Consider the following 20,411-nt stretch of genomic DNA (forward strand, 5'->3'; position numbering starts at 1 on the left):
TTATCTTGAAACAAGGAAAAGAAAATACTTGCATATGCATTTATTTTCACTAGATGGGCTGTATCAGCCTTTTGTGGGAAATGTTGCAAACAGACTACAAATGAAGTTGATGTGAAATTGAGAAAAGGTGAATAGTGTTATATATGGATAAACTGGGAGGGGATGTGGAAGACAGAACAATCTACTATCTAAACTTCTATAGAATCCATGTAGTTTATCTGATTGACATGTATTACCACTGGCAGCAAAAATCTCCAGTTGGGAAGCCCTTGTTGGTACTGACAGCAAACAGAAACGGAGTGAAGAAACCTGAATAAACTGAGTTGGAAAAAATAAGTAGTCCAACTGCATTTTCCTTCCTAATCATCATGTTTTAATACAACAATAAAGTGGCATATAAAAGAGTGCATTTTTTTCAAGGACTTGTTGAAACCCATAATGCAATATCTTTGTAATTTACTGGTAATATGTGCACAATATAAAGGATCAGGAGCAGAGTACTATTACTATATTTAGAGATAATGCTGATTTTCTTTCATAGGCTTGATATAAACTTTGATTACATAGCATTTCTTTAATTTGTTGCTATTCAAGCAAACCCTTAGAGCACTGCAGCAAGCAATGCCTTTTGCATTTGCATTTTTTAATTTGCATTTTTTAATTTCCCAGACTGCAGCTCCACACCTACACAGGCTTCCCCTGTGGGAGGGGAGAGAATATATTTCAGTATGAATGATACTGTTTTTCTTCTCAAATAGCTGTAATTATTAATTCCAGAGATTTGCAAAAAAATCACTTTGCTACCATTTCATTTAAGTGTGTAGGGTTTTTCCTAACTGACATCAGATGCCAACCTACTGCTCCACTGATACACATTTTAAACAGGCATCTTGCTCCTGTCTCACCCACCAGTTCCCCTTTCAATATGGTGGCTCCTGGGTATGTCATTTTTAACTTCCCTACCTGATCCAGCCTTGCAGGTAGAATCAGTGCCTAAGTTGGATTTTTGTATCTCATACAAAGTTCTGCCCCTGAAAAGCCTGGGATGCTAAATTTGAGGCATGACATAAAGAGAAGAGGCAGTAAGTAAAATTAGACCTGAAAAAATGATGGCAGCAGGAGGGCAATAGCTTTGCTCAGGAATTTGGCCAAATGCTGCTGCCTGCCTGCTGGAGAGTATCTGTCTCCAGAACAACTCCATCCACAGGCTGAGGCTAAAAAAATGTACTATTTACTTGACTTTCTCTATCCAAGACCTCGGAAAAGAAAATTTTCCAACACATTGTGTCTTCCAAACACTGAACACTTGCTCACATAATAAGGTGGGAAAAAAAAAAAAGAGCTTGGAAGACTTTATATAACAGTACCATCTCACAACACCTGCCATAATAATATTTTATTTGTCAGTCTTTTCTTATCCTGTGTCTCTGCTAGGTTACTCCATCAAAGGGCAGGAGTAATAGCATCACTTCAGATAAAAGAAAAAGAGGGAAGTGTGCTGTACACAATCTGCCCATCAGCACCTCCCAGTTACATAATGAAACAGGCACCACATCTATGAAGAGTTTAAAGACATGGCAATCCATGTCAGCTGCAGCTTCTTCTCAGGTATGGGAAAAATGCTCCACTCTTACATGGTACCTATAATTCAAAATGCTGTATACAGATTAATTAATGGAATGTTCTTTATGCACATCAGTACACTGAGTCAGAGAGAGATTAAATAAATGACAAAACACAAAATTTAACAGACACAGGAAGTAGCAGAGCCATAAACAACACCAAATTTCCGCATTTCAGAAAAAAAGCCCCCTACTCTAATACAACTATATAATTTCTCTTTCTTAAAATATATGTTTCAGACCGCAAATTCTGCTGTGCACAGCACTGAGCACATCATCCACTCTTTGCAAATACTGAATGGAATAAATAATATCTATAATCCCAGAACCATGTCCTAAACCACTAAATCTATTGCAATTTGAAACCTTCATATTTAACTGACTTTTATAAAGATAATTCTGAAAGCTGCACTATCTTGGTACAACTAATTAATATGTAATAATAATGATAATCATGACCAAAAATTCTGCTTTAATAAGGTTTTAATCTCACATATCATTTTATGAAAGCACTTTGATAATAATGATTATTTATTTTTGCATTCTCATGTTAGCAACTTCAAGTACCATGATGATTAATAGAGCTAAAAAAACCAAAGAAATATAAAAAATCATAAGCTTATAAGACTATTAATATGCTGAGCTTATTTAATAAACCTTACCAAATATAAAAGTGTAACGAAGATTCTCTTGGGAGAGGACGAAAAAACCCCTAAACATAAAACTCCTTAAGGCTATGTCACCAGGATTGAATTGACCTGTGTATCACTGTCATTTCCATTGTCACTCTAGCACATAAAATAAAATAAGAAATAGCATGTAGTGCATTATGGGCTAGGCTGTCAGCTGGTGTAAAAAAGTGCATTGGCATTGTGCTGATTTGAAAGCAAACCACTGGGAGATTCCAAGTCAGAACCATAATTTAATAGGAAAATTAAAATAAAATGCATCAGTACAAAACCACTGACAGAGTCAGAATACAACCTGACACTCTGTCAGTCAGGGTGTTGGTAGCAGTCCCATTAAATGGTGGCTACATCCTCCTGGAGTGACAGATGTGGTTCTGTTGAAGCAGTGTTCCTGTAGTTTTCCTCTGAAGGTCCAGTGGTGGTGTAGAAGGGTGAGGTTTTCCTCTGGGAATCCAGTGGAAAAAGACTGTGATGTTCCAAATCTCAGATCATATCCAGGTAGACTATGCTCGGCTCCTCTCCCTGAGTGGAGCATCTCCCAACAGGATGATGTAATTTTATCAGTCATACAGTGGGACTCAATGGCCCATTACCAGAAGATATCTCCCTGGAGGGAGGATGGGTCATTGAAGAGATAACGAACACTGCCCCACCTGGTTTTAACAGATGGTGATAGAATACATTTTGGTTACATCTTTTATTGCAATCTAAGACAACCATTAATGTAAAGGATCTGTGCATCTAGTCCAGCATAAGAAAATACCTAATATGTGTTGTCCATGATGACTGCAACACCCAGCAGAGGAAGGATACTGCTGTCAGTGCTCACATCCTCTGGTGACAGTGGATATCCTTCGTGACTTAGCTAAGTATCAGGACTGGGCATACTGGGATCTTTCAGGGAATTTTTTGGCTGCAATAGCAGTCTCTTGTTTTTCTCCTTTCGTATTCCACTCCTGCAGCTAAGCCAAAGGCTTTGTTATTACCCAAGTTAGATTTTCACAGATATTCATAGCAGTCCAGTAGAAAAATTCACCTGGTCCAAAAAAGTTCACGAGGGATCCTTTTAGCCTACAAAACATTGCATAGGCAGCATTTTGCCAAAATAGCTTCAAAAGGAAATCACCTGAGCTGGCACAATTTATAACAGCCAAAGAAATCTTCTGCAGGATGGTTTATATAATTGGAGAAGTCTGTTTAGCAGTACAGGCTGTTTTTATACACAGTACTCAATCCTTATCAAGAAGCTTTTACAGATTTGATCTTACTGGCAAAGTCTTGGTAGAGATCAATTTTAAGAGATCTATTAATCAGCAAAGGTCTCTTTTGGGAGGTAAAATTACTTGCATTGAACAACTTCCTACTTACAAGAGTCCCCTGAATTTGTTCCTACTTGGCACAGATTGCTCCAGTAGCAATGTGAAACCAGGAAGAAGTGGGTTATGGGATGCACAAGAGAGGAGAGAAATCCTAACGAGGAAGTATACTGAGACATGAGATATAAATGGAAATCACCCACAGTGATTTGTTGATGGGCTCCACAGCAATGTCCACATGCTGGAGCCAGGGAAGTGGAGAAGGGAGTACCAACCTCAGGTTTCAGACAGGGAGACAGGAGCAAGTCTCCACAAGAAAAGCTGAAGGAACCATTGCGGGGGAATTCTTCACTTCTTCCTCTTCATAATCATATTTTCTCAGGCAGTGTAAGAAATGATTGCACAGAGAAAGATACAAAAGAACAAAAAGAGATGCCAGGTGAACAGAACCCCTCTGATAAAAGGAAAGCCCAGCCCATGGTCAGAGAACGACATGATGTTAAGATCTAGCTGGTGTGTTTTGAATACACACTATATAAACACTGTTGGAAATCATGGAAGTACTGAATGGAACTAACTATCTCTTTGTTAAGGAGATGAACAATATTTCATTCCAAATAATTATCAAAAGTAGTCTCCAGCCACAGAAAGCAAACCTGAATAGGAAGAGATCTTAGCAGATCCAATACAGGCTTTCTACACTACTGGTCGATCCTTCTCCAAACTAATTTGTGAACAAAGAGAATAAAGGATGTTTCTTTGGGGACAGTCATATTTTCTAACTGAAGAGTAAATTATGTTGAATGAGAAAACAAAGTCATATAACATAATCAGGCTCTTATCTAGATAAGAACTGTGGAGAAGATACAGTGCTCCACACTGCATTCCTAGTGTTACATATGATAAGTAGAGACAATAGAAAACAGTGGGGAAAATTGGCATGCAGTGATTTCCTTCCCTGGGCCTCCTGCAATTTGCAGAACACTGTAGAATTTCTTGGGCTGCTTGGTCAGCTTTCTCTTTTGCTGAAATCTACTTGGATTTCAATGCTAACTACCACTACTGCAAAAGGAGGGTAGTTATAAAAGGTTGATTTGCAAAAATATTTATAAATTCTGCAGATTTCTATTTTTAGGTGTTCAATTTAAGACTTCTGGTGGCTGCAGACATCTGTCTTGTCAGAGATTTCTCTGTGGTGCTAACAGAAGTGAAGACTTAGATTTATCATGAAATGGGAAATGGGACTTTGATTCTACAGAAAATAGAACCCAGAAGAGAATCATAAACATACACACACATTTTATTTGCATATAAATGTTTCTGTTATTCTGATGCCAAGATGATTTTTTTGCCTTTTGTTTTATATACCTTTTATATAACTTTTATGTATCCTCAGTATCCTTAGCATGCATAATTGTAATTCCTTAAGTCTGATACGTAGCATAGCCCTAGTATTTTGTTAAGCCAGGAGACCAAACATCCTAAAGGCCTCATAGTAGGGTGATGGAAAACCCTATGCTAACTTGGGAAACCACGGTCCTCCTCATAATATATCCTGTAAACTAGAGATTTGGCCCATCCAGGAGGGAATTCCATGGATGGGGGAATATCACACCGTTCATCCAGTCCTTCCATTGGGGTGTCCTTGTTAGATATGCTAGTCTGAAAGGTCTATAAATTGTATCCACAATCTATGGTGTGTCTGCATTGCGGCACATTCTACCTTGGTAAAGAAGTGCACCAGTAAGGATCCTTGTTAAAATACTGAGGTAAAGCCCCTTATCCCTTAACCATGTCTGGATCTTACTTTTCTAAGACCAGGATAAGGCATCAGTCCCAAGAATTGTTCAGCAATGGAAATAAATAGGAATTTTGTTAGGGATTTGCAGTGGGATCAAGATGGAGTCCGGCTGTAGTCAGTAACAGCTTTCAGGACACCAGCAAGCCTAGAACTATAGAATCTTTTTGTATGGAAAAGACCACTAAGATCACCCAGTCTAACAGTTAACCCAACACTGCTAAACCTACCACTAAGCCATGCCCCTAAGTGCCATCTACAAATCTTCTAAATACCTTCAGGAACTCAACCACTTTTCTGGGCAGCCTGTTCCAGTCCTTTACAACCCTTTCAGTGAAGGAATTTTTCCCAATCTCAAATCTAAAGCTCCTCTGGCAAAACTTGAGGCAAATTCCTCTTGTCCTTTGCTTGTTACTTGGGAAAAGAGACCGGTCCCCATCTGACTACAACCTCTTTTCAGGCAGCTCTAGGAAGTGATAAGGTTCCCCCTGAGCCTCTATTTCTCCAGGCTAAGCACCCCCAAATCTCTCAGCTGCTCCTCAACACACCCATGCTCCAGACTCTTCTTTAGCTCTGTTCCCTTCTCTGGATACATTCCAGTCCCTCAATGTCTTTCTTGTTGTGAGGGATGCAAAAATGAGCATAGGATTTGAGGTGCGACCTGACCAGTGCCCAGTACAAGGGGACAGTCACTGCCTTGGTCCTTCCTCTCACCCAGCCTGATGCCATCCACCTCTAAGGATGCCCTCAGTCCCCTTGTTCAGATCATTAATGAAGATGTGATGAGAACTGGCCCCAGTGCTGAGCTGTGGTGCACACCACTGGTGACAGCCCCAGCTGGATGTAACTCCATTCCCCACGATTCTCTGGCCCTGGCCATCCAGACAATTTCTTACCCAGTGAACAGTGCACACATCTGAGGCATGAGCAGCCAGTTTCTCAGGGAAATGCTGTGAGAAAGGGTGTCGAAGCTTTGGCCCTTCTAACTTTCTCCCTGCATAATCTTATGATATCTTTGTAGTCTTCCTGAGTTGTGTGCCCCTTCTTGCAAAAGTCATAAACTCTCCTTTTGCTCCTGAGTTACAGCCAAATCTCTCTGTGCAGCTGGGACAGTCTTCCTCACTGACTAGTCTTTTGATATATGGGGACAGCCTGCTCCTATGCTTTAATAATTTCCTACTTAAAATAAGTCCAGCTCCCCTGGACTCCCCTTCAGGACTGCCTCCCAAGGGACTCTGTCAACCAGTCTCCTAAGCAGGACAAAGTCTGCCCTCTGGAAATCCAATGTGTCTGTTTGTTGGACTCAGTTGTTGCTGTTCAGCCTGATATAAACTCCTGAGGTTTGTGTTCCCTTTCATTTAGTCAATGTTTCAGCAACACACAGCTTAATATCTCTTAACCATGTGCTCTTGGTTAATGGTTCCCAGTGCAGTCTGTCAATGGTCTCCTCAGTTATTTTCCATTTCTGTATAATTTGGAATATCATCTGAAGTAAAACCAAAGTTATCAGAAGCCCATCTTCTCAGTGTTTGTGCTAGGAGACCAAAGCTCAAGACTGGAAAGGGAAACTGTTTCCATGATTATCCCAAATAGCATTTTTACAAAGGCTGGACAGTGTATCATGCACAGAAAAGAGATCATGCAAGGCTTCTGGAGTCTCATCAACATCATATTTGAACAACAGAAATGCAACAGAGAGAGGAAAAACCTGCACACGTCTGTGGGATGATCAGCATGGACCATGTGATAGGTCTGTGGTGTGTTAGTCATGAAAATGCTACTAGCTAGGAGAAGGCTTTAAAACAGCAGTGTCTAAAAATGTGATTATTCAGGGTATAAAGAATAAGAGGTGCTGGAATGTCTGGAGTACATGAAAGAATATTGAAGCACAGCAACTAGGAAAACTTTTTGGAAAAATCACCCTGATTAAGGGACTAAATTCAGGCATGGTTCACAAGGCAAGCAGTGTGCTTCTGCCATCAGCAAGGTACAGGGCATGGAAGACAAAATTAAAGTCAAGACTGAGTTGGTATGAACTGGGAGAACACTTTCTTGTCTTGGATCCAATCATGCAGTTTATGACATGGTTGGTTTTGATCAAATTGATTTGCATGCTGCAGCTTCTGTTAAAAAAATCCATCACAGGGTATAAAATACTTTGTTTGTTCTTCAGATTTCCATTTTTCCTTTCCTAAAAGGTTCAAAAGAATCTTTTGCTTGTGCTCTTTTGCTCATACCAGACTTGAAAGCACAAAAATGTGAACTGTTTGTTTATCCTCAGGGCAGGTGCTCTGTAGATTATCACAGTCAAGCTTTGTTGTTCTGCACTACAAAGTCTTCAACCTTGACCTGAGAGGTTGTTTTTTTCCCATTTCCCCATCCTCTGAGAAAAGGAGAAATAAACTGAAGATGGAGAAATCATTCTATATTCTAAGCTAGTGCTCTGTCTCGCTTTAGTAAAGCCTTTGATGTACATAAACATGTACAAGTTTTCCAGTTATCTGTACCTGGTATTACTCAATATTGAAGCTGGTCTGGGGCTGGAATCACTATCTTAGAAAATCATAAGAGCAGACTCTTGTGGGGAATTCAGCAGTTAATTGCATGACTTGACAATACTCAGGGGAATCTTCCAGGTGACAAGTAAGGAAATAACACACATATATCTTACTTCAATATGAAGGAAACCAGAGTGCTCATCTCCCTGCAGTCTGTTGACAACTTTACCCTTACACTGAATGATGACACACAGGTGGAACTATCTGGTTCCATTAAGGACCTTTTAGAAAAACATATATAACAACAGAAGTCTGCAAAGGTTTTTTCCTCCCAGACAACTATTGTACAAATCTTAAATTCTGGAGTTATTTCAAAAGAATAAATCTGTAAAAAATACAAAATGTTTTCTATTTATTGGTGTGTAGGGAAAAGTAATACAGTATATAACTGCTCCAATCCCATCCCCCAGTATGATCTGTGATACAAGATAAAAAAGCAGACTACAGCTCAAAACAGGAGGTGCAAAGGTGACTTTTGAAATCTCCCAATCCCAACCTCATTGACAGAAAGTCCCAAAGCATAAGTTAGAGCAGCTTTAAGCACCAGCACCTAAACATGCTTTTTGTTCTAATCCAAAACTCATCAGGCACCAGGCACTAATACCACAGGAGTATTCTTTGGGGAAAGCATAAAAAGGTTCCAGAGCCATTTGCTCCATCGGCCTGGAGAAAGCCCTATTTCACTCTTTGCATAACTTCAGTATTGATAGTTTTGACCAGATCTTTTGAACAGTAGCTGCTATTCATAATTTAATGTTTCTATAGTATCTTGTTAAAATATCCTCCTGGTAATCCATGAGTGACTCTTTCATTATCTGAGTCTGTGAACGTTTCTGCATTTTTGTTCTGCAGAAATTTAAAGGCTTTAAACAGACATTACTCTCAGGTATACAGATCTCAAACTGTATCTAATGATCTTGGAAAAATTTTCTCAGGCCCAGATAGACACTGATTTGAAACTTTTGACCAGATTGATTAAATGGCTAAAGCATAAATATATCCCAGATGTTACCATGGGTGTTTGTCTTGACTAGTCATTAAACTTTGATAAGCATTGACACTTGGCATCAAATTACATTTTCTTAAAATTCTTACCCGTGGAAATTTGATAGCTATGAAACCACTTTTTTCCTATGAATGATAAAATGTGGCAGTTATCAGTACATAGGGCCACTGGGTTTACACAGGACATTCACATATGAACAAGGGAAATATTTATTTATCATGAGAGACAGAAATATTTCCCTTATTTCCTGCAGTGACAGAAGGGCAGATGAGAGAAATGGGTTGGATTCTGTTCACAAGATCACAGCTTGCAGGAATGAGTACATGGGTGTAAAAATTACATAGGACTAAAAGCAATCTGCCATGGATCTTTTTCTAAAATAAGACTTTCATTGACCCTTGTATTTTAAAATGAGTCATAGATGGTTGGAAACTCTATTAGTACAAAAAGGTAGAAGTTAAATTGTATCATGCTCATAGGTTCCTTTAATAAAAGGAACTTTCCTAGTTGCAATAAAAATCCCTAAACCAACCCTATCTCTATTTATATTTTGGCTATGCCATCTCCTTCTCCTACTCCAGCATCACATAATCAAGCAGCTGGCACCTGGGCACCACAGTGTTCAACAGTCAAACCCATTAGATGTGAAAATAAAGAAATGGTGTCAAGGAAATCTCCATCAGCTCTGTCCTTTATTTTAAAACTAGAAGCCCAAAATATGCAACTTTTGAATTCTTGAAGGGTAACAGGCCTCCAAAACAACCAACTCTGCCAATTGTAAAACACCCGAGAGCATGTATTGGAAATAATCACTGTCTTTTAAAGTGACAGATTAAAATCTCTAGTAACAAAGTTCTCATTTCCTTAAACAATCTGTAAGCAATGCCACTCATTCCTGCAGTCAAGGATTTGGATATAATTCTGAGTAGCGCCCAGGAAGCCCCACCAGCCTGCTTCAGACTGATTCTGATCTTGCACCAGCAAAAAATAGATGTAAGTATACTGTATCAGAGGTACTTTTGTGCACGTCCAAAATTAGGCTCTATCTGCGGACCTGTGTATTTTTATGCTAAGAAATCCTAAATGGGGCATGCAGAAGAGCTGTGCTGGAGGGGGCCAGGGCAGAATCCTATTTGGGCACAGTAACTCAGCTACACAATCCAGTTTCTACTGACTGTTCTACTCATGCCTCTGATGTTTGTCTCAATGCTGTCAGCATGCCAAGGCAGCACTGGGGACAAAATCAGGAGTGCAAAGGCAAACATGTCTTACTAAGCCATCCATGAATGACTGTAGATACCTGCCTCCAAAAAATTTGAAATCTCTTTAGATAGAACCTCCTGTTTGTGTGGGTATGTGGAGTCCTCTGTGTTGAAGTGAGGAAAAGCAAACATGAGACCATACCCAGACACTGCTTGAAAAAAAAGTTCCAATTGCATCTAGTACTCTCTGCAAAAAACACCTAGAAACACCTCAGCAGCTGCACTGGTCCAGCCATGTATGCACCATCCTCACCTAAATCATAAAACGTGGCTCATGGCTGGAGTACTGGCCCAGCAACAAACTGCTCAAAGAATGGAAAAAGAAATCTGGGGGAAATTATTCTTCAGTATAATTTCAGTTGAAAGAAAATATTTCTCAAACTGGGCAAATAGTAACTCACAATCAGGACTTGAAGACATCATGATAAATTCTGTCTTTCTGAGCTTGCAAACAACCACTCCAGGAAGTACAAATGACTTTTTTATTTGTAATGGACTAACTCTGAAATGTAATGATAGCAATTAAAACAGAAAAGTTTAGTATTTCATTACCTGATAGCACTAGCAAAATATTTAGTCCAATATTTCTACCCATAAGCCCCATACAATCTCCCTCCACATGTGAAATCCATGTGTCACACACATCAACTGTTCTGCACTGACTTTGTACATGGCACATGATGCAATTAGGCAATTTCAACCCAAAAAGCCAGTCAGATTTGCTGTACCACACTGCAGATGGAAAATGGAGACAATGGACAAGACATTACGAGATACACTGAATATTATAGTAGAAAAAATGGCCCCTGTCCTGACTACATTATTCATTTTTATATTTGATTCATAAGAAACTTTGTCTAATTTCCACAAGGTTTCCAGCCTTTTGCAATAAAACATAGCCCTGGAATGTTGGCATCCTCCTGCAAAATTCTGATTGAGCTGGTGACTTAAAAGTAAAAATACTAATTTTAAAGACAAAGCCCAAAGCCCTGATCACTCAAGAGTTTTAATATTTAAGCTATTGTAAACAATTCTGGTGAACAATTTTGAAAAAGAAACTGCCTGTCTTGTCTACCAAAATCTTTTGAAAAGCTCCAGATTTTGACCAATATGTAAGACTAATGTAAATCAGAAGCAATCTCCTTGAAGTTGATAGAGACCAGATTCCAGGCTTATAAGCTTTTGCACACTGAATTTAACTATCTGTCATGCCTGCGAGGTTACAGCACAGACCTGAAAGAAGACATGGTGTAAGATCAATGGTAGGGAAAGAGTTTCATTTAAAAAAACATCTTTTCCCATCAGACATGATAGGAGATTTATTATTCTGATATTATTGTCGAAACTAGAAGAGAGAGAAAAAGTAAACAGGAACATCTATTTTCATTTTATGACTATGAACAACATTTCATACTGTAAACATATCTTGGTCTATAACATTTACCCACAAAAAACCATAATTTCAATAGAGTCCTTATTGCTAGCTCGGCAGAGCCTCTCCAGAACATTGTGTTAATGATTAATATGAAGTCAGTGGAATTCCACAGTTGCTGAGAGTCTTGTGCCCAAGAATGAACTGCATTGCTAAATCAGCAAAGACAGTTGTCAAGGTAACCTCTATGTAATCTATTTAACTGGCTCCCAAAACACCAATCAAGGTCAGATAACGCACTCAAGCACCATATGAACACACTCATACAGCATAAAGCTTTGTATCAAGACAGCAGGGAGGAAAAAACCTCATTAGGAAGCAGGGGGAAAAAAAATAAATTCAGTTTTGAGAAGTGTTAATTGGGACTGCAGTTAGCTTTGCAGGGAAAGCATGCTGCTCATCTGAATATGTTTTATCTGTAGTAGAAGTAATTTCACTCTAGTTCAGCTTGAATGATAATATCCTTCTACTAGTGTTGAAAAAAAAAAAAAAAAGACAAAAACAACCCACCTGAAAAGTAAAACCAGCCATATAAATTATTAATTTCATTTATTGTTTTATTAATGCTAGTCTGACATCTACACTCTGATACAGAGTTCTCGTTTTGTTTTCTTGGCAATAGATTATTGTATTACTTAACAACAAATAAAATGCCAGCAGCATCTCAGTCAGGGCTGGGGATCCAGCTTCCCATACAACACAATTCCACAGGTCCTTCTCTCCTGAGGCCTCTTTCCTCCTGCAGAAACTTTCCAGCCAGTTCTGCCAAGGAGAAGGATCTACTTGGTTACAATCTGATGGGTACCCTGAATTTTCAGTTGTATTTACCTGCTGTAAATTTAGATCTCTGTAGCCATAACACGGGCTGACAAGAGTCACTGAGGTCTGAACTGATTTTTATTCCAACAATTGCTGCACATACAAATCAATGTCCTTTGCTTGATATTTACTGCTCTGCTCATCCTGGAGGAACAGTCAGCATGTTGAGAATTAAACAGGTTGTCTGTTTCCCCTGAAGCCTCCATATCTTTGTCTTCTGCTGGGAAGCTACAGTACACCACAACTTCTTACAGCCTCTACTCCTCAATGAATCTCAAAAAATATCCCCATGCTGCTTACAGTAAAAATACCCACCAGAGGAGCTATTTTCTTCCTTCAGTTATACACTGTCACAGAGCTGTGCTAATTCAGCACCCTACTCCTGTTCCACAAAAATGCCAACAGGTCTTGCCATGGAAATGAAGAGCTAAAATTAACAGCTCCAAAACTGCAGAAATCAATTGTGGGAAATGGAAAGGTAGAAACTTTCACAGATATTGAAAGGTTTGGTTTTCAGCCTTGGAAAAAGCTTGGGTTGATGTAAAAATAGAAGTACACAGACATTAAGCAGAAAAATTATAAAGTTTCTTTAGTTGTAAGAATATGCCTTAAGTACGTAAGAAACTGTATCAGTTAAGATAGTAAAGAATTTTATAGTGTAGTAATGGAATTGTATAGGGTAGGCTAGGAGTTTGAGTGGTATAAAAGAGGCATAATAGAAGCATATGTGTGTGTGTGTGTGTGTGCAACAGTAACTCATTGGATAAGAGTATATGCAATGTGGTAAAAGTGATAGTTAGAAAAATAAAATATACTTTGCAACAACTTCCTATTGGATCAAAATGTTATATATTGCCTTGTAATGAAGAAGCAGCTCGTGACTACTTTGGAGCTATGGCTGGCTTCTTATTTCTCTAAATCTCATGCCTTGAGGCTGATGTGGGTCCAAACAATAAATCAACCTTAGCACAATCGTGGTACCATCCCTTCATTTCAAGCGAGGATAATAATCAATCACAGTAAAGATTATATAACATCTGGTGTTTGGAAAATATCTTTGGCCAATGCCATTCATACAAAATAAAAATTCTTCTTTAAGGGCAAAAGGACTGCATACATCATACGTGTACATCATACATCTCAGATGCGATCCTGAGAATCAAGAGTCATCAGCAACTCTGCTTAAGTTCCAGACATTTAGCATTTCTCAGGGTTTTCTCTTTCCTCTCAGCGTATGAGACCCATATGCCTGTCTGGGATCAGTACAGGATCTAAGGGCTATAAAATCATGTACTACTAGATTAGGAAACAAGGAAGACAACTGCACGTTCTAGTCACCCCCAGTGTGGGAGGGTGTGATGGTGCTACAAGCTGCTGCTTATCATGTTGCTGCTGAAGGCAACCATGTAGGCAGAAATCACAGTCTGCACAAAACTACCCCAGCACTGCTCCAGATCCACTGGGCTGGGAATAATGAAGCTGCTAAGCTGCCTCAAACTTACCTGAGAAAGTCAAGCTTCAGTAGAAGACAAACTGTGTTGCTTGTGACAGCATCTCACCTTACAGATGTAGGGCAGATGTGCACCCACAGGCACCCACATGGTGCACCCACACCCACCACACATCATGGCTGTGTTCCAACAGATGCTCTGAGTTTCCATCTCAGGGAAACAAGACTAAAGGCTGGGAAGGATCTAAATGTTGTCTGGATGTGGAGTCAGGATAGATGAAACATGAACAATTTCATATGAACATCTTAAGGATCCAAATATTATTCAAGACATTTTTTGTTAAAATAACCATCACCATAAAACCTGAACACATTACCAATACTCAGGAATTCACCACAGACCTATTAGATAAAAAAAGCTGTGGGCTCCATATTGAGATGAAAAAGCTAATGAGGATGTGGACGAAGTGACTTGCTCACTGTGAACAGGATGCATGTGACAGAGTCACAGGTGGATGCCAAGAAATTCCCTAAACCCTAGCCCAGACAAAACACTCCAGTGGTCTCTGTCTTTAAAAAAAAAACACTTGAGCACTCTAAGTACCCACAAAACCTATTGATTTCAGATTTCATACAGAGGTGTGAGCATTTGGCACTTGTCAGGTGTGTCAGCATAAAAGGAAGGAGCTTGTGTGTCTTTTCAAGCTCTAGAAACTGTGGCTGCTTTCAACAAGAAATTAGTAGGCTGTCCCTGGGTTTTGACAGGTCAGACACAGAGACACTGGCAGCTAATGAAGCTCTCAGACAATTACAGTGACTCTCCCATGATGAAGCAAAATCCACCCCTGCATTGCTGGCCACCAGTGTAATGGAAGTTGGACTATTCATAGCACATTCCCTTTTGTGCCACTACAAATACTGATCTGACAGTGCAGATAAAGAGGAAAGAGGAGGAAAATTGAATGCTTATTTCTTAGACAGACAATGTCAGAGATGCTGTATACAATCAATCAATGTAAGAGTGCTTCTTGTCTGGGCAAATACGTGATAAGCCAAGTTTTAAACTAACAGGACTGTAAATATAAATATTTGTTGCCATGCCTAAATTAACTTGATATTTCAGTTCTCAGAAAGTAGTTTTGGATTCACAATGACTTCAGCTCTTACACGCCTTTGAATGTGGATCTAGGTTACTTTTGAATTAAATTTGTTACATGAACAGAAATTATTTAATTTCAATCAATACTCTGACACTGTACCTTTTGTGTGTGTTTATATAGGCTATGTCTTTTCTTTATTAATCCCAATTAGAATTGTAAACATGGAGTGTACCAAAACCACTCTTCTTTGCATCCATAATATTGCTCTTATATTTAATTTAAGTTTAATGCAAACATGGGCAGGAGGTAACAAGACTTGCTCAGTGAGGGTGTAGGATAGCCAGTGTAGGCAATGCTGGCACTTGCTACCCAGAGATAGGATAATATACTTCTTGTGGACAGCCAAATATAAATATACATATGGAATATAAAGCAGGATCGCTCTACTATCTAGCCACAAAAGTAATTTTAAAAAACAATGTATATGAAACTATTACACTTACTGCATCATCTCTATTTTGCAAATGATTGCAGTAAAGTCATGGTTACAATCATTTCAGTAAGCATTCCCTTTAGGGAAGTAATTTCTGGAGGTCACAGTCTGAAAGCATGTTTATATCTGATGAAAAATATCATGCTTGGAGGTTTCTGAGACTTAAACTCCTCAATCCTCCCTGCCCCCCCAAAATATCATCAAAACCTACCTTGAACAATACTATTTGTTGACTTTATTAAACAAAGTTTTCAAAAGGGATTTATCTTTTTTTTTATATTAACTTGGAAATACTAAATTTAAATACTTAATTTGCTTATTCCTAATCCAAACATATACAATTGGAAAGCTCTGAATTAGTTCAAAATTGCAGGTGTGGTTTTCATGTGTCTGCTTCCCACCCATACACTTCAAATGTACTGTTAGAGCTTGTTTAAAACCCTTGAAATCTGGAGGAGAAGGGATCCCTACAGACCCAGCCCCATTCATGGCATCAGGATCAGCACTGTAGATTCTCACATATCCAAAGGAACATGAGCTAATCCACACAGTAAGACAGGATTTAAAAGACAGACTGTAACAGCTCCTAAGATAGCTGTTGCTGCCTCTGTGTTGTTAATGTGTTTGCAAGATTAGTATTAATTACCCAATAAGGGATATATTTGTTTTGAGAGCTTCTAATAAGTCTGTGCTTAATATTAAGCAAATCACATGCAAATGAAAGAACATACGGTATAAGCAAGGAAGAATTTAATTATTTATATGCATTTTAGGGGTTTATAATAAATAAATCTGTCTTTGCAGGATCTATTATGGGTATGTATTTATGTATCTATGAATAGTGATTATATAAAGAATATATTCAATACAGACATTCAAGGTTAAATAAGCAATGGAAAGGTGATATGAACTTATGGTTGCCAATACACTCAAATTAAGCCACCTTTGACTGTAACTGTTTGTCCTTTGTATAAAAAATGGTGAGTACCTGTCTGCCCATCCAGCCCTCCAACTTTATCATTCCTGGCTTGGATTTTGTTCTGAGCCTTCTTAGGCTTCCTGCTTAATGTGAGAATTGCAACATTTTTCTTAGGTTAACAAGAGAGAAAAAAATAACTGGTAGAAGAAATCCAGTGCAAATATCATTTCACGGCAGCCAAGAAATCCCAACTTTTATCAGCTGGGACCCCAGCTAGAGACTCTGACCCCCCCAGTTAGGCACCCAGGAACAAACTGCCAACCCATCAACCAGCAGGAAAGATGCTGTTTCTCCTCCTGCCACTCATCCCGTTCCCAGCTCCTCTCCACCAGCAGAGAGGGTGTGGGAGCAGGGGATGCCCAGCCTGGTTGGCCCCAGAGCTGGGCACAGGTCCCAGTGCAGGTGTGGAGCTGCTGCCGCCTCTGATTAATCACCCCACAAGGATCACCCTTCTTTATTCCACTCAGATTCTTCTTCTCCATATCCAAACACAACAGCCAGGGATACTAATTCGTCTTCATTTTCTCAAGTAAGAAAACCAACATGGCAACTCGGGCAAATGTTTACATACAAATGTGCTTTTTATCTCTTGATACTTCTGTGACTGAATTTTCCTTCAAGAATATCAGATGCCTTTACTGTAGCAGGTAAAGACTTTGCATGAGTTGGTGACAAAAAAAAGGGTTGTACAGTGGGATTTTTATAACATAAATCTCCCCCAAACCCACTCTTGTAAACAGAAATAAGAACATGCAGGGCTTTTAAATTGAACATTAAACTCAGAAGTCCCATTACATTCACAGTACAGTATCCAGTTAATACATCCTTTGGGGTTTTTTTTTCCCTTTGTCCCACCCACAGAGATGTTACAAATTGGATTTAAATTAAATTTCATTCTAAACACATACATTCAATCATAAAAAAAACAGTGACAAATTAGCTTATTCCATTTAAACTCATTGTATGCTGAGGCTGAGAGCCTCCTGCTCCAGCCCAGGGCCTATTTCCCTAAGGTCGGGTATTTAAAGAACTGACGCACAAATGTGTGTGCAGATATAAGCAGGGGAATTGTTTTGATTATTACATGAAATATCAGTTTGAACTGCAGTGTGGCTTAGACTGTGAATATGGAAAAGGATTGTTTTTATTATTGCATAAGTTAAAGGGGTACAAAGGGATGGGTACAGAGTGCTGCAGAGGTAGGTACAGCTGTTCTAGAAATGCCTACACTTAGTTTTCCCTATTCTTTCCCTCTTTCTTTTATAGTCTGATACAAAGAGAAACCTGACTGGTAAATCCACTTTTAATATAGTCTGTTGTAAATCCATTGTTCCCATTAGCCACTTTTCCTGTGCAGGAGTAACATATATGGAGATTTCCTTGTTTGGTTGTGGGTCTTTTCCCATCATGGCTGGGCCCTTGCTAGTTCTAACATTTAAAGAAAGCCAGAATGTGTCAGGTATGGAGAGAAAAGAACAAATTTGATACCACCCTGAGAGAACCTGGATAGATTCCAAATCAGTCTCAGGGGGTTGAGGGGAGGGCTGAAAATTAACAGGCACGAAAAGAAAATCTTTAGTGTTACCATGGGTGAACATCAACTGCAGTTAGATCAAACACTTGTGAAGCTAAGGATATTGAAATCATCATTCATAAAGAAAAAAACAATAATTTAAAAATTATGGTGGAATGTGTTCAGAAAATAAACATTCTTAATTTGCCCTAAAATTTGTTAGGTGTAAACAAACTCACTGCTTTTACCAGATTTATGCAGTCTTTATGCACTGGGGATATTTTGGAGATAATTCAGGACTCATTGTTAGAAATTTCTGTAACAGGTAGGACTGCAATGTCCCTACATGGGGATGTTCTTTAGCTATCTATTGGCCTAGGGTAGTTAGTCACAACTGCTAACAAATAGGAAAAAAGAAACAATTAAAATTCTAATTGGTTTGGAACTTTAAATCCCATCGCAGCATGCACTTTCATTCCTCTACATACTACCTAAATACCAGAAAACCTTCTCTCTGTGGGCCAGCCATGCACAAATTAGCTGCTTCCAAAATTCAACCTCCAAGTTTAACTCTGGATTTAATCCTGCCAGTTACTCAGAAGCTGTGATGTCCCCCAAATATGCTAACATTCCCACAAGAAGAGCCCAGTACCTCATGGAATTGGCTATGAAGGAACATTTCACAGAATTGCTTAGATTGGAAAAACCTCTAAGATGAGCAAATCCAACCATTAACCCAGCACTGCCAAATCACCACAACAGTATGTCACCAAGTGCCACATCTACACGTCTTTTAAATACCCTCAGGGATGGTGACTCAAACACACTTTGGGGAGCCCTTTCCAGTGCTTAACAACCCTTTCAGTGAAGGAATTTTGCTAATATCCAACCTAAATCCCCTCTGACACTACTTAAGGCCTCTGATCCTATTGTTACTTGGGAGAAGAGACTGACCCCAGCACTACATCCTCCTTTCAGGCAGTTGTAGGGAGCGATGAGCTCCTTCCTCAGCAGCATTTTCTCCAGGACAAACATCCCCAGCTCCCTCAGCTGCTCCTCATCAGCCTGGCACTCCAGACCCTTCCCCAGTGCCATTCCCTTCTCTGGACACATTCCAGCCCCACAATGTCCTCCTTCTCAAAACTGAAACCAGTTCAAAACTGAAAACAGGATCCAAAGTATGGCCTGACCAGTGCCCAGCACAGGTGGATGGTCACTGCCCTAGTGCTGTTGCCACACAATTGCTGGTACAGGCCAGGTGCCACTGGCCTTCTTGGCCACCTGTGCACATCTGGCTCCTGTTCAGCTGCTCTCTACCAGAACCCCAGGTCCTTTTCCTCTGGGCACCTGCCAGCCCCTCTGCCCTGACCCTGGAGCACTGCAGAGGGTTGTTGTGTGTGTAGGAAATGATTTATGGTAGTTGTCAGCTGAATTTTTTCCCCACATGCCAATGGTTCTGAATACTGTGAAGTTCTTTACCTTCACAATTCAACCAGACTCACTGCCATGAGTAACAACTCCTGGCACTAGTAGGTTTTCTTTTTCCTTTACCACACGATGCAGAGGTACAGAAGGGGAGATTACACCTTCACCAATAGCTGTTCACAGCTATAGGATCTCAAAACATATTCCCCATTTTTCACAAGGTCTACTGAGTAGTGTTTGAGGCTGTACCATCTATCCAAACAATACTTCCACATTATTGCACCCTATAAATCAAATACAACTGCAGGAAAGCAGGTGGTCATAAACTAACAGAAAAATCAGACCTATAGTGCCACTAGATCCACTCATCATGTTGCTCAGTGGTTGAATGCAGACAACAGGCCAATTTATTTAGGTTATCTGTGGCTGACAGCTAAGAAGCATGCATGGGGTGCTGGGAGAACATGTACATGTTCTGGATAACAAGGTTTGCATGTTCTGACTGGCCTGATAGGGAAATACCTTTCCTGCATCCTCACTGCTACTTGCCTGCTGGGGGTTCCAGAAAAAAAAAACAAAAAAATCAACCAATGCAAGGATACCTGGTAGGAGGATTACTTATCTTAGGAAAGAGTGAAGTGAGGCTCCTGAGATAGGTAATGATGCTTAGGCAGGCAAGCAACTGCAGCCAAAGGGAAGGGATGTTTCAAAGAGGTAAAGGAATTGATGTGGGTAAGAATTGCAAGTGGGATAGAAGTGACTTCAGTTCAGTGAAAAAGGAAGAGTTGATGGTAGCATTGATAATCTTCAATAGCCTGTTCACTGTTTGATACCAGGTGTGCTGGAGAAATATCAGCCTCAGTGAGAATTCTGCCTGAGCAAGGATCTCAAGCTGAGAACTGCAGCAAGCAATCTGGCTGCCTGGGGTTTTTTGAGGGGTTTTTTGTTT

General features: G+C 39.6%; 1 protein-coding gene across 2 annotated transcripts in view; it reads right to left on the reverse strand.

The window, feature by feature from the left end:
• MAMLD1 (mastermind like domain containing 1) overlaps window positions 1-20,411 on the reverse strand; it is a 253,785-nt gene that overhangs the window by 129,256 nt on the left and 104,118 nt on the right. The gene's annotated exons all lie outside the window — the stretch shown is intronic.

Source organism: Erithacus rubecula, assembly GCF_903797595.1.
Source record: "Erithacus rubecula genome assembly, chromosome: 15".
In the NCBI taxonomy this organism is placed as follows: Eukaryota; Metazoa; Chordata; class Aves; order Passeriformes; family Muscicapidae; genus Erithacus; species Erithacus rubecula.